Source organism: Peromyscus californicus, unplaced genomic scaffold, assembly GCF_007827085.1.
Source record: "Peromyscus californicus insignis strain IS unplaced genomic scaffold, ASM782708v3 Scaffold_3__1_contigs__length_106647218, whole genome shotgun sequence".
In the NCBI taxonomy this organism is placed as follows: domain Eukaryota; kingdom Metazoa; phylum Chordata; class Mammalia; order Rodentia; family Cricetidae; genus Peromyscus; species Peromyscus californicus.
In genome coordinates this window covers 87,304,919-87,318,007 of record NW_026294551.1, presented here as the reverse complement: position 1 = coordinate 87,318,007, position 13,089 = coordinate 87,304,919, and the positions used below count along the sequence as shown (strand labels likewise).

Here is a 13,089-nt window from a genome sequence, read left to right as displayed (position 1 = left end):
CCAGGAGCTGAAGTGACTCCCACAAGCTCAGCGTTAAAGGGGAGGACAGCACTGGGGGTGCGGTGGGAACAGAATAAAGGGACCTAACTACAGTCAAGGATGTTGGCTTTGGTTAGTATATAAAAACTACCCGGATTGATGGAGCTTCTGGATATAGAATGTGTGGACGCTAATTGCCCCTAAATTACAGTGGATTCCATTGAAACAGAGTTCTCAACACACCAGCTCGGCCCTCCTTTCTGCCTCCTTCCCTCCCACACAATGCTAAAATCAATGTGTCATTGTGACTGGGATGAAAGGTTTTGGATTTGTTTCCCACTTCCCTCCAAGATCTCTTGTTTGCAAAATACAGGAGGGTCTGGGCTACTAATCTAATTCCAGTTTTATTTCAAATTAAAAGAAAAAAAAAAACCAAAGGTATTCTACGGACTGGCTTTTCTAGAAGGCTGCTCCAAGCCTCTAGCCCCGGCTTGGTTTCTCCACCACACCAATGACTCTAATTAGTGGTTCTCAAAGTTGATTGTACCTCTGAACCCTGTTAAATCAGAGGCCACCCCAGAGCCTCCTCAAAGTAGGTCTGAAAGAGGGGAGCCCCAATCTGCATTTCTAATGAGTAATCCTGTAACCTTGCTGCTTCTAGTCCCAGGCTTGACCACAAGGGCTTTGCTTTGAAAACCACGGAGAAACTAGGAAAATGTGAAGGAAAAGTAAGGAACCTAGCCTTAGGAAAAGAGTGTGGATCCTAAAATCCTAAAGCTGTGTCTCCTTGGGGGATGAGGCAGACAGAGACATTATTTCTGAAATCAACTGTGTGTGTATTCTCCAGGCTCTCAGAAGGCACATGGCTGTCGTGGGATCAACACATCTTGCTAGAGATCGGGAGATCGAAAGGGTTTAGAATGCAGCAGCCTGCCTGTGGCCTTGAAGTCCTCCTCCCTTACTGCTGAGAGTTACTGTCAAGGTTTTTTTCCACACTTCTCACTCCTCCAGGCTGCTGTGTATTTCTTTTGCCTCGAGGCCACTAAGAGGTGTCTATGCCATCCCACTTTTATTGACAGGTCACTTCTGTGCAAGGCTGAGTAACTCCTAGGCTGCTTTTGGTAATGTTTCCAACACTTTTCAAAACACTGGACAAAGTGCGTCAACGGATTTGGGGTTTTAGTTCTGGCCTTGCCTCTGGCTTACTGTGCAGTTGTGAGAAAAACATTGCAACCCCTGGGTAAGATTTTATTCATCAATTAGAGGAGAGAGTTAGTCTAGCTGGCTTAGTGGTTATTTCCTTTTGGGGAAAGTGAAGATAAAATATATGGACCTCTTCCCAGAAAAAAATGCACAGATACACATAGATGTAGAATGTTGCCTCCAGCTTTTAGACTGCCTAAATAGTAATAATATAATAATAATAATAATAATAATAATATAGCAGTAATAAGCAATAGCAATAGCTAGTTTTCCTCAGGTGCCAACTATGTGCCAGGCACCCTATTGCCATATCCTGGCAACAATGCACCATGAAACTGCTGATGCCCGTCACAGTGTGAGAAACCATGGCAGGAATTCCACTCAGGTCGCCGAGCTGGTAAGCAACAGAATGTGGTTGGAGGTAGCCTGTACTCTTCTGCAGGTGATCAATTGAAGTATGGGTGTTTATTACTCTGGGTTATAAGTGGAGCCCACTCTGGGTGATATTTCAAGTTCTGAAGTTTAGAGGTCACAGATTTTTGTGGGGTTTCTTTTTTGCCTCAAGCACTAACAAACACCAGTAAAATGATCCACAGTGTCCTTAAGGCTTTGATGTATCGAAGGTGGTCACAAAATTTAAAATTTAAAGTATACTCGCGAATCCAACTGAGAAAAGCAATCAGCCATAGAGCCACACCTCCCTCTTTTGTGTGTGTCTTAAAAACGAATGCTTTCTTATCATAGTTTCTGACTAGAGGTAGCTTCAAGGCTGGAGAAGCAGCGATCTCTGCCTTGGCAGGTCAGTAATGTGACGAGATAAAGGGCAGCCCGTTAATGAAAACCACTCTGCCTCCTGCCAGCAAAGGAGTTTTCTTAGTGCATTTCAAGTCCTCTAACACCTCTTCCCAGATCAATGGCTTTTCATAAATGCACCGGGAGATCTTTGAACCACTAATGCTTCAGGGGCTGTTTAGGTTTGGAGTCAAACTGTTTAATATAACTCTCCTCCAAGTCTGGTTCTATTGAAAGGTCTCGGGCAATGTCTTAAAAAGCAGAACCGCCATGGCCAAGTGACGTCCCCTGCCTTGGCCTCCTGTTTATATAAGCAAATTGGACCAGGCTGATTACATTCAGCATGGGGGGAGGAGGAATGGAATGGCATGTGGGTCATGGTAAGGAGTTGAGTGAAAAGGATTCAGATTAAAGGTGCCTTTTGATTGGAGTGTACAAAGTCCTTTGCCAAGGAAGAGGAGGAAGGCTTTGATTGGCTTCGTCAACAGAGTAAGTCAGCAACAGATGATGCACTTCAATAAAACTGCGTGGTGCCAGAGAAGGGTGGGCCAAACTCCCAAGTGTTCTTGGGAAAATGAGTGCCATTTAATTTCAATAATAGCTCTAGCATGTAAGCCGATTCAGGGAGGATCTCTTACAGAAAGTGGATTGTGAGCAGCAAGAGATGTCCTATGAAAGGGCAACCTTTCTTCTGCCCGAAGCTGCTCCCACGCTAGTTTCCATTGAGCCTGTGGTTGGGAATAATAGAGAGAAAACAACAGTAGGCATCTCCTAATGTGCCCTGTGCAGGCCTGTGCTCTGTGCTTTAGCCCATCTGCTGTTATCACCTCCACCATCAGATGCAAAAACAGTCTCAGCACAGACGACCAAGTTGGCCAATATCACACTTCTTTGGGATGGTACCCACAGTTATCTCCTACTCTTGCCTACCAAGTCATGTGTGTCCACCCATGTGGACATGATCCGCTGGCATCTCTATAAAGTTAGCTCAAGGACCCCTAGAAATCTGTGACTTTGTTGTTCCATGTGGTCACCCATAATGTCCCCTTTATTTAGACTTCTCATTTATGGAGCAGATGGTCTTTTCAGCTTGCTTCTCACCATAGTATGGAGCACAGTAGAGACTTCTACCTTTTTTGTTTGGTTGGTTTTTGTTTAAGGGGTGCTATGGGAAGAGGCAGGGGTTAAACCTGGTGTTTCATACATGCTGAATCATTTTTCTCTTATTCTTGAAAAGTCAGTTTAAAAGCAGCGATGTGGCTTGATTTTTTTAACATTTATTTTTAATGTGCATATTTTGCCTGTATGTATGTATGTATGTATGTATGTATGTATGTATGTATATGTACTATTGTTTGTTATACCCCTGGAAGCCAGAAGAGGGCACCAGGACCCTCAGAACTAGAGTTACAGGTAGTTGTAAGCTGCCATGGTCAGGCGGGTGCTGGGAACTGAACTAGGGTCCTCTGCAAGAACAGCAAGTGCTCTTAACCACTGAACCCTCTTTCCAGCCCCTTGACTTTTTTAACTATAATTATCATTATTATTATTTTGTTCATATAAGCTCACTGCATAAACTCCTGTCTTAGTCAACAGAATTAAAGATTAAAAAGAAAAAACAATTGTTAGCATTGTGGCAAGTAGTCGTCTGCTTTTTTGCTTGTGTGCATACACGCATTAATAAAACATGTTGTTTTGTAGCTTGATATTTTTGCTAGCCCTACACAGTACTCATCTTTCTCGTCCAAAGCTGTAGAACTTCTGTAGTTTATGTATCGCAGTCCCACATAATGTTCTTCTAAGTAGTTGTGTTATCGTCTACTCCATCTGCAGTTGATGAACTTGGTATCTTTTTCCATGCTCATCTCTACACAGATGTAGCAGGGGTCTCTGTGCTTAGAACTTGATGCTCATCTTTCTGTCCCTGTTTTTGACTCGGCTCTTTGGAAACTTAAGGCCATTTGTTTGAATAATGGTTTTAGAAATGACAGGACATAGCTTTTGTCTACTTCATGGTGCCTCAAATTGCAACATCAGATTTTAATGTAAAAATTGGATGGAGGTGTTTCAGTTAGAATGACAGAGATTCATAAGTCTTTTTTTTTTAAATGTATTCCATCAAAATATTCTAAAGCCCCACCCCAGGTGGTGGTGATGCACGCCTTTAATCCCAGCACTCTGGTAGCAGAGGCAGGTGGATCTCAGAGTTTGAGGCCAGCATGGACTCTGTCCCAGGGAATTAACACACCAGGGAGCATGGAGTTATTTCTGTAAGTGTCCTGACTGTGGAACTGCTGTCTATCAGTCATCCTGGAGTCGAAACTTACTGAGTGCCAGCAGGAGAACGGAGAGGGTGCCGACTGGACTTCCATGGATTGAGGTGAAAGTCACTCTTTTAGGCTCATGGGGGTCAAAGATGGTTTGGACAGAGATATCTCAGGACCAAGCCAGGTACACAAGTAGAATCTGAGAGAATTCAAGGTGATTATAGAGAATGATATGGTAAATCACCAGGAGTCCTATTTATTAGTTTCCATCAGCCAAATGAAGCAATTTTTAGATTTACATTTAGATTTTTTTTATTTGACGAGCTATCACCATGGTGATGGAATTGAGAAGCCTTGACAACATTTCTGTGAAACCATTTGTTTAATTATTTGCATACTGTGACTCTGGGAGGCCCCCAGACGTCTGTGCTTCTCCCTCTACCAAGGAGTGCTTGATTTCAACCCCTCTTGCATTCTGCACGGCAGAGGCATCCAGGTCTCCATATGCCAGGGCTCTTCCAGCAATGGGCTGAGACTCTGCGGCTTCCCACAATCCGTCCCAGAAAAGGAACTCGCGAGTGAAAAAGATCAGAGAAAGGGAAGAGTGTGAAAGAATGCGCCTTCTGTTCTCCGGGAATGGTTCTGAGTGTAGCTTGTCTACACCCGGCTGATTTAGTCTCGTCTGCACAAACTCTCACAAAGGGGGGGCTGTTAGAATGAGATGGTCAGTCAAAAATTACCTTCCAAGGTGATCCCGGAACACGGGGGGCCTAAGTTGCCCTTTTGTGGTGGTTGTGGTGGTTCTAGAAGTATTTATGAATTCACCCTTCCACACACACTTTCCTTAAAGTAGTAATTTCAAGATTCCAAATAGATTCAAGATAGTTTAAAAAAACAAAAAAAACTTAATTCTCCAGTGTTCTAGAACCTTACATAGAAGAGTCCCTTCTACTTATTAGCCAAAAAGAACAGATTGTTTCTGGAAACGTCCAATGCTCCATCCTGATCTGCACTTCCGTTTGGACTTCGGTGATGTAGCGGCTCCAATGAGCAGTGCCCCAGTGCGTAGTCATTGGGTCTCACAATCTGGCCTCCACATTGTGAGGCTTAGATGTGTCTGGAGACTTTAGGAGTCAAATCTTTGTCCAGTCAGTGGCTCTGGGCGGATACTGCAATACATGGGCTGGAGCAGCTTCAAGCCAAGTCTCTGTCTTGGATTTATACCTCTCCTTCCTGTCTCTGCCTTATTTTCTCTCTTCCCCTCATTACTTTCCTTTATCGCCTTCTTTAAAGGGGTTGGTTTGTTCCTGGTAGTTCACGGTTTGCTCTGGAGAAAACGATAGCTCCCGCAGGACACGGAGCCCAGGCTGTTTGTGTCACACTCCATTCCTGCCAACGAGCATTGCTGCCCACACGCCTGTGTTCATCCCATATTTTGATGAACTAGCTGTGTCCTGTACACTGTTGCTCTTCGGGAACCAGGGATGCCGCGGGAGTCCAAGTAGGATCCTGGACTAGTCAACCTTAAGTCTCAAAGACATTTTGACAGCTTCCAGCAAGTAAAAAACACATATCCAGCTCACTGCCTGTTAAGAGGCTTTTGATTGACAGCTCTCTGTTTTAATGTTAGAGAATTTGTATCCATCCACACACAGCATGGGGGCAGCATACTATATTAGAAGACACAGCGTCCCTGCTAAATGCCAGTTCTGTTGTTTCCTAGACAAGTCACGTGGATGATGCCTGATGACCGCTGTTATCGTGTGCATTCCCAATGACCATCCCCACTCCAAGGGGGAGAATGACCATACTCATATTGGCCCATTGCTAAATACTTCTGTTGTGTTCATGTTCTTTACCACGCCCCAAACCTTGGACTAAGTTACTGGCTCAGGGATCTGCCAAGTGGAGAAATGTTTGTTCTTTGCTTCTGCATAATACCCTTTTCTAATGGAACAAAGCAGGGCTGTAAACTGGGGTGGGTGTCTTCTTTATTGCACTAGATGCTGAAGCAGAGAGCACACTCTCTCTTTTTTTTATTTTTTATTGGCTTGGCTTCTTGTTCGCCTTGGGAAAGGTATCACGGCACTTCCTTCAGGACCCTGATATCTCCGTACCCTGTTTCTCCTTGCATTTTCCTGCTATCCCAAACCTATCCTATCCAGTAATGGGCTTGTAGATGGAGAAATTGAGGTTGAGTTTCATTGAGCTTTTGCTTTTTCACTGTGTTCAGCAGTAAGAACATTTTCGTGCAAGACAAATTGAAGAAATATATAGTGGACATAAACTCAGTCTGCAAGCGTCAGTCTCCAGGAAAGGTGGCTTAGTTTATAAAAATGTTTCCCTCACGTCCACTTTCCACAAAAACCAAACTGCAGACATTTCAAACTTCAGTCCCCCTTCCTTCTTTCTGGGGGGTTGGGTGGGGTGGTGGTGGTATATATGAGTTTCCAGGTGTTTGGGTGTTGCTCAACAGAATGGAGGCAGAGAAGATGTAGTTCAGTACTGTCTCGTTTTATATCAACTTGACACCAGCTAGAGTCATCTGAAAGGATGGAACCTCAGTTGGGAAAATTGACTCCGTCAGATCTGGATGGAGTGCGTTTTCTTAGTTAGTGATTGATTGAGGAAGGTCCAGCCCGTTGTGAGTGGTACTGTCCCTGTAAGAAAGCAAGCTGAGCAAGCCATGATGAGCAAGCAAGCAAGCCAGTGAGCAGCAGTCCTCCATGGCCTCTGCATCAGCTCCTGCCTCCAGGTTCCCGCTTTGTCTGAGTTCCTGCCCTGACTTCAGTAATGAGCAGTGCTGTGGAAGCATAAGCCAATCAACCCTTTCCTCCCCAAGCTGTTTTGGTCGTGGTGTTTCACCACAGCAATAGTAACCCTAACTAAGACAGAAATTGGTACCAAGATCGTGGGGTATGTCTGTCTGTGACAGACGTGACCGTGTGTTTTAGAAAGGACTTTGGAACTTTGGGCTCCAAAGTTCTGAGTGTTCAGAGCTCGGTGAGCCTTTCTGTGGGAGCGTGGATGATGAGAATGTTGAAAGCAATGGGGACGATGGAGGTCTGGTTTGTGAAATTTTCAGAGAGAAGTTTGAAGGTCCCTTAATGACTCTATCAGGACCATTTGCTGCTATTTGAAGTTAAGAATCTATGGTTCTGCTTAGCAGAGGCTTAAGAATCATCTGTGATTAACAAGATACCAGAAACACTGAAATAAAACCTTTGCCTTACTGGGACAATTGATGCTGGTTCACTGGAGCTGAAAAATTGGCAGGGATTAAGAGACCGGCATCATGGAGGTGAAATCTTTGGGGAAGCATTTCCTCAGGGTCAGCACACAGGGAGCTATGTTCCAGAGGCCACCAAGGTTGTACTTCGTGCTGGTGGCCAAACTTGGTAGTGTAAGAATCACACAGGTAGTACTGGATTTGGAGGCCTGAAGAGGTTATGGAGAGCAGCTGAGGCTCGGCCCTGTGCGGCAGGACTGGAGACCCTGAGGGGAGTTCAGGAGAGGCTCTCTTGGAAAGAGCGGAGACAGCTGTGACAGAAGACCTCAGCATTTTGGAGATGCCGGTACCGTAGGATGACTGCCAAGAACAGCAGCAGGTGTGGAGTAGACCTAGAAGACCAGCTTGGGCGTGTCGCAGAGGCTGGAGGAGCCCAGATCGTGAGTGGATCCCACACATTAGACAGTGAATTGTTTACACTGTTGGAGTTTGGTTTTGCTCTGTTCAGACTGTGTCCGTGCCCTGATTCTTCCCTCGTGAAGAAAGAAAGTATTTGTTTTTTATTTTACAGGAGCCCACCATTAAGAGACTTGAACTTCTAAATTTTAAAAGAGAGTGAGTATTTTAAAGAAGCTGACTTTTTAAGTGAGTTTTTAAAGACTGTGTGACTTTTAAATTTTGAATATTTATATTGTGCTGTTTATATTAATGTGTGGTTCTGGGGATGAACAAGAAAGGAAAGGTTATGGTGATGTGTGTGTTTGTGAGGTTGACAAGAGGTCAGTTGTGCTGTGTAGGTTTATGTCAACTTGACACAAGCTAGAGTCATCTGAAAGGAGGGACCCTCAATGGAGAAAATGCCTCCATACGATCTGGCTGTAGGCATTTTCTTTAGTGATTGATAGAGGGGGTGGTTCAGCTCATTGTGGGTGGTGACACCTCTGGACGGGTGGCCCTGGATGCTATAAGAATAAGCAGGCTGAGTAAGCCAGAGCCTTGATGGCCTCTGCGTCTGCTCCTGCCTCCAGGTTCCTGCCCTGTTTGGGTTCCCGCCATGGCTTTCCACAATGGACTGTGATGTGTAAACCAAATTTATCTTTTCCCCCCCAAGTTGCTTTGGTCATGGTGTTTCATCACCACAACAGAAATCCTAAGAGGTAAATGGCTTGTGGGTGTGCTTCCTCAATGGCTTCTTCCCGTTAGCTCCTGAAAGGCACAAGCAATCATCCTTCTGCTTACTTCAGAGGTGCTGGGAGAGGCTGAAGACGATTTTGAGCCAGGCAGCTCATTGCCACCATGACGTCACGGCTCACACCATGCTTCTTTACCAGGACAGAGAGCCAAGGCAGGTTTGAGAGGCTTTTCTGCCTTGAGTGGCCCCACAGTAGAGGGACTGTGTCTCCTCAGACCTCAGCTTCTGTCTGTCATCCATTGGTCTGACCTGCTTCCAATTCTGTGTCTGTCACAGAGAGCTAAGGGATCTCCATATGTGCTCATCATGTTTCTGGTGCCTTCACTACCTCTCTTGTCTTTCCCTGAGGTGGAGGAATCTTTGGAAGGATTGGAATCCTAATTCTGGTGGATCCAGTAAACCTTGGGTACACTTGGGTTCAGAGCAGCACTGTCTGGTAAAATTTTCTGCAGTGATGGGCCTGTTGTCCATGTTCTTTTCCCATCCTTGCAGCCAAAGCCACCTGAGTGATGAGACCAGGGTCCTTGGGATATGCTTCACTTTCATTCACTTAGATTTGAATAGCCGCATGTAGTTAGATGCCACCGTATCAGACAACATAGGTCTAGATTTTTGAAACTGAAAAGACCAAGAATGAGTGTTTTTGTTCTCTACATGGAGCTGGTACAATCCATCCTCAAAGCAAAGGTGGACTGTATTCTGTCTTCCCAGGCAGTGTGCCTTTTTAAGAGTGAGTTTTGTGAAACATATCAGTTAACACTTCAAAGTACTACATACATAAACATATGGAAAAGGTGGTATTTTGCCACACAAACCACTGAGTAACCCAAAACCCTGAATAGTGCCTAATCTGCTGATGCTGTGCTAATGGACCACAGGCATCCTGGCAACTTGATAAACAATTGCTCCATTTCTGCCTAACATCTAGTGTGGTGTGTTGAAGTATAGACTTCCATAGAAAATCATGGCTTCAAAGAGGTGGTGACTTGCTTTAAGGGAAGCAGTTTCTGCCAGGATGGTCTAAGACCAGGTCTGCCACATTGTATTGAGAATTCATCCCTAATACTCCACTGCCTCCTGTAGCATTCTAACCATGCTGCTAGATGTTACATCTGCCCTGGAAATGATTATCTCCTGGAGAAAGGGCCACACCTCTTGCTCCAGCCATGTGTGTGGCAAGACATCCACTAGTCAGCAGGGGGGATGACAAAGCTCCCTCTGCCTTTGTAAGATGGAAGTAGAGACCCCAGGCGAGACTAGTTTCCACACCCACTACCCTCCCTGGCTCTTCCATCTCCTTTCTTATACCCCAAAGTAGCAGTGGTTGGTCCCTACCCTCCTGGCTCATGGTTTTAGAGATGCTAGGGGTGTTCTGAATAAGGCAGAGACTCCACTCTTTAACTCTCTCTAACTTCTAGCCTAAAGGAGGACGCTCAGTATTTAAATTAAATTAATTCAAGCTGCTGTAACAAATGGACTTAATATAATGCATAAAGACTCAAACTGATTGAGGTTGAGTTTTCTCTCATTTAAAAACCAAAATAGCCTTTCCTACTGGGTTAACACTTTGCCTCCAAGTAAGAAGGAAGAGACCAGAGTCCTGTCAGCAAGTCATGATTATGAGTAGAGATTATGAGCCCCAGTACCTTTAGGGGGACCTCCAGAGTCAATGCTGGGCTCCTGTGCAGACATAGGGAAATTGTACACAGGCTAGAATCTTACAGTTTTTTTACCTATCTGTTTGATCGGATTCAGTTATAGGAGCATGCCTCACTGCAAGGAAGGCTGGGAAATGTAGTGTAGTTTTGGAACCAAGAAGAGGAAATGACCATGTTTAAGGGTTAGCCAGGCTTTGCCACTCATCCAAACTAACAAGTGGCAGATTTTTGCTATAAGAGGCCAGATGGTAAAATGAAATATTTTAAGCTTTGTAAGCCACTCCATCTCTATGTTACTCGCTCACTTCTATGACTGCATTATGACTACAGTATGGCTCGGCTGCTCTGATAAAGCTTGATTTCATAGACAGACAATGGCCTATTATGGCCCCCAGAACCATAGTGGATCAGCTACAGTTGTAGTCCAGGGAAAATGCTTTCCCAGCAAAACACCAAACAAGAATAGTTGAGATTATTTGCAAAGAACTACAAAAGGTGTCAGTGTTTCCTGGAGCAGAACAGGAGGTAATGGGTGCCTGTGGGTTAAGGGGGCAGAAGAGGGGCCTGAGAAAACATTTCATTAGGACATTTTTTATAAAAGAGATGGTTCCAGCTATGTTTCAAAGGAAAATAATGGGAGTTACCCCCCCAAAAAAATGTTTATTAAAAAGTGTACGTTTCAAGTGTCACACTCAGTATCTTTGGGGTGAGACCAAAGAATGTATTTTCAGCATGATTCTCTGCTGATTAAGCAGGCGGTATGGGTAGTATGTAATCCGCGAACTAAAAAGCCGTTAGTGTCCCTGACCCTGGCAGGAGCATGTGGAGAACATAAAGTAATATACAGCGTGTGAATGAAGCTACTCATCTGGGGAAGCCAAACTTTCCTTCAAAGAAACTACCAAGACTTGAGAACGACAGTAGCCTCACAGGTTTCTCTATTTTTTTTTTAATTTACTTGGGGCTCTCTGGGTTTGTGGTGGTCGTGCTCTGTGGTAGTAGACTATGTGAGTCACAGGAAAGTGTCAAAATTTCCAGGCCACGCTCCTTTAATCCCAGCACTCGGGGGGGGGGGGGGGGGCAGAGACTGGTGGATTTCTGTGAGGTTTTGGACAGCTTGGTCTACACAGTGCATTCCGATACAGCCAAGGTTATGTAGAGAGATCCTGTCTCAAACAAACAGACACACACACACACACACACACACACACACACACACACACACACACACACATACACACACCCCTGGAAACCAAGCTGTGACCCAGCAAGCACTGGGCCTTCTGTCTGCTCCTTCAGCACTTACTTCCCTCTCCAGCAGCGTCAGGCGGTCACTGTCCCCCAGGCTCGGGAAAGGGACTTTGCGGGTTCTTCCCCAATGAACTATCCCTGCTGGAAGACTGGATTCTTAATTCCTAAAGTGACTCTTGTCCCTTATCCCTCTGTCAGGATGCAGCTAAAATCTCTCTCCCTCCATCTTCTGAAATATTTAGAGCTGCTATCCTGGCTTCCCTCCTGTTGCCTAGCAACCTGCACGAGGGAGGCTGATTGGCCAGGAGAGTCGGGGAGTGGCTCCCTCAACACTGGTCACCAATGCAGGGTCCTAAGAGCACCCCAGCAGGGGGATGTAAAACACACATTGTGAGTGACCTTGAGAAGGTCACCTCTGGTGTGCCTAGAGAAAGCAGTCACATATGCCAGTCCATCTGTTCATGTAGTAGAAACAGAAAAAAAAAAGAAAGAAAGAAAGAAAGAAAGAAAGAAAGAAATCCACCTTCAAGACCCTTACTTTCCTAGAAACAGCCAATTGCCTGCCTTCAGAATTGGTAGGAAGTTTTGAGTCTGTGAGCAGAGAAATGCTAAGCATTGATGAGTGAATAGCAAATCAATACGTGTATTTCTGTAGTTCACCACATAACCCAGCGATAAGGGAGAAGAAAACTGAAAAAAAAAAATCCCCTGAGATTTCTTTTATGGTAAATGATGGAGTTTTGTGGTCAAGTCTGATTTCTGAGCATGGAAATTTGCCCTTAAATGACCAGATCTGCTCATTTCCTAAGTCCCCATCTCCAGTGAGTCCTGGCAGCCTGCTTGGGAATATGGAATGCCTAAGCCAAGTCCTGTCCTTGACTCAACAGGCAGGCAATGTCCTGGCTCAGGATATGGTCTGTCAACTTAAAAAAAAAAAACAAAAACAACTCCTTTTCTTAGCAAGGCAGCCTTGATTTTTATTGTGCATTCCAGAAGCCTTCAGGTGAGTTTGGGAAGGATGTAGAAAGCTCAGGTTGGAGGGGCTTGCACAAGCCTTGGTTCACTCCTCAGATGCAGATGTGGGCTGCCCAGTGACCTCAGATCTTAGGAGATTCACCTTGGGAAAATTGTGAATAATGGCTATCCCCTTGGCTAGGAATCCCAGCTCCATGTGTACTGAGACCTGAGAGCTTGCCTTTCTATAAGCTTCTCCACGCTTCTGGTGCAGATGTGTAACTGATTCAGGTCACACTGGGGCAGGAGGATAGATGGGAAGTATGGGGGAGGGTCGGAATCAGAATTGCCTCTTTTTTGATTTTCGGCAGCCGTGATCTTGCTCAGCAATCAACTCTAGCGGTCCTAGTAGCTCAGATTCAAAGCACCTCTCCCTGGTTCACTACCAGTTTCTTCCTGCTAAAGCCCGTTTCCCTTTCTGTACATCTCAGTGGCTCTGGATTAGTGCTCCAACTCCCATGCCTGAGCACATTCTGGAATTAGGTTTTTGTTTGTTTCTACAGG

At 45.0% G+C, this 13,089-nt stretch overlaps 1 protein-coding gene and 1 long non-coding RNA gene across 2 annotated transcripts in view; one reads left to right on the top strand and one right to left on the bottom strand.

Moving 5' to 3' along the window:
* The window catches only part of Slit3 (slit guidance ligand 3), a 595,024-nt gene that overhangs the window by 244,782 nt on the left and 337,153 nt on the right, over window positions 1–13,089 (top strand). The window lies entirely within an intron of this gene.
* Window positions 4,605–12,002, bottom strand: LOC128122825 (uncharacterized). Its single transcript, XR_008222504.1, has 2 exons — window positions 11,627–12,002; window positions 4,605–9,280 (listed from the first exon to the last, which is right to left on the bottom strand). It is a non-coding gene; the product is annotated as an uncharacterized LOC128122825 (long non-coding RNA).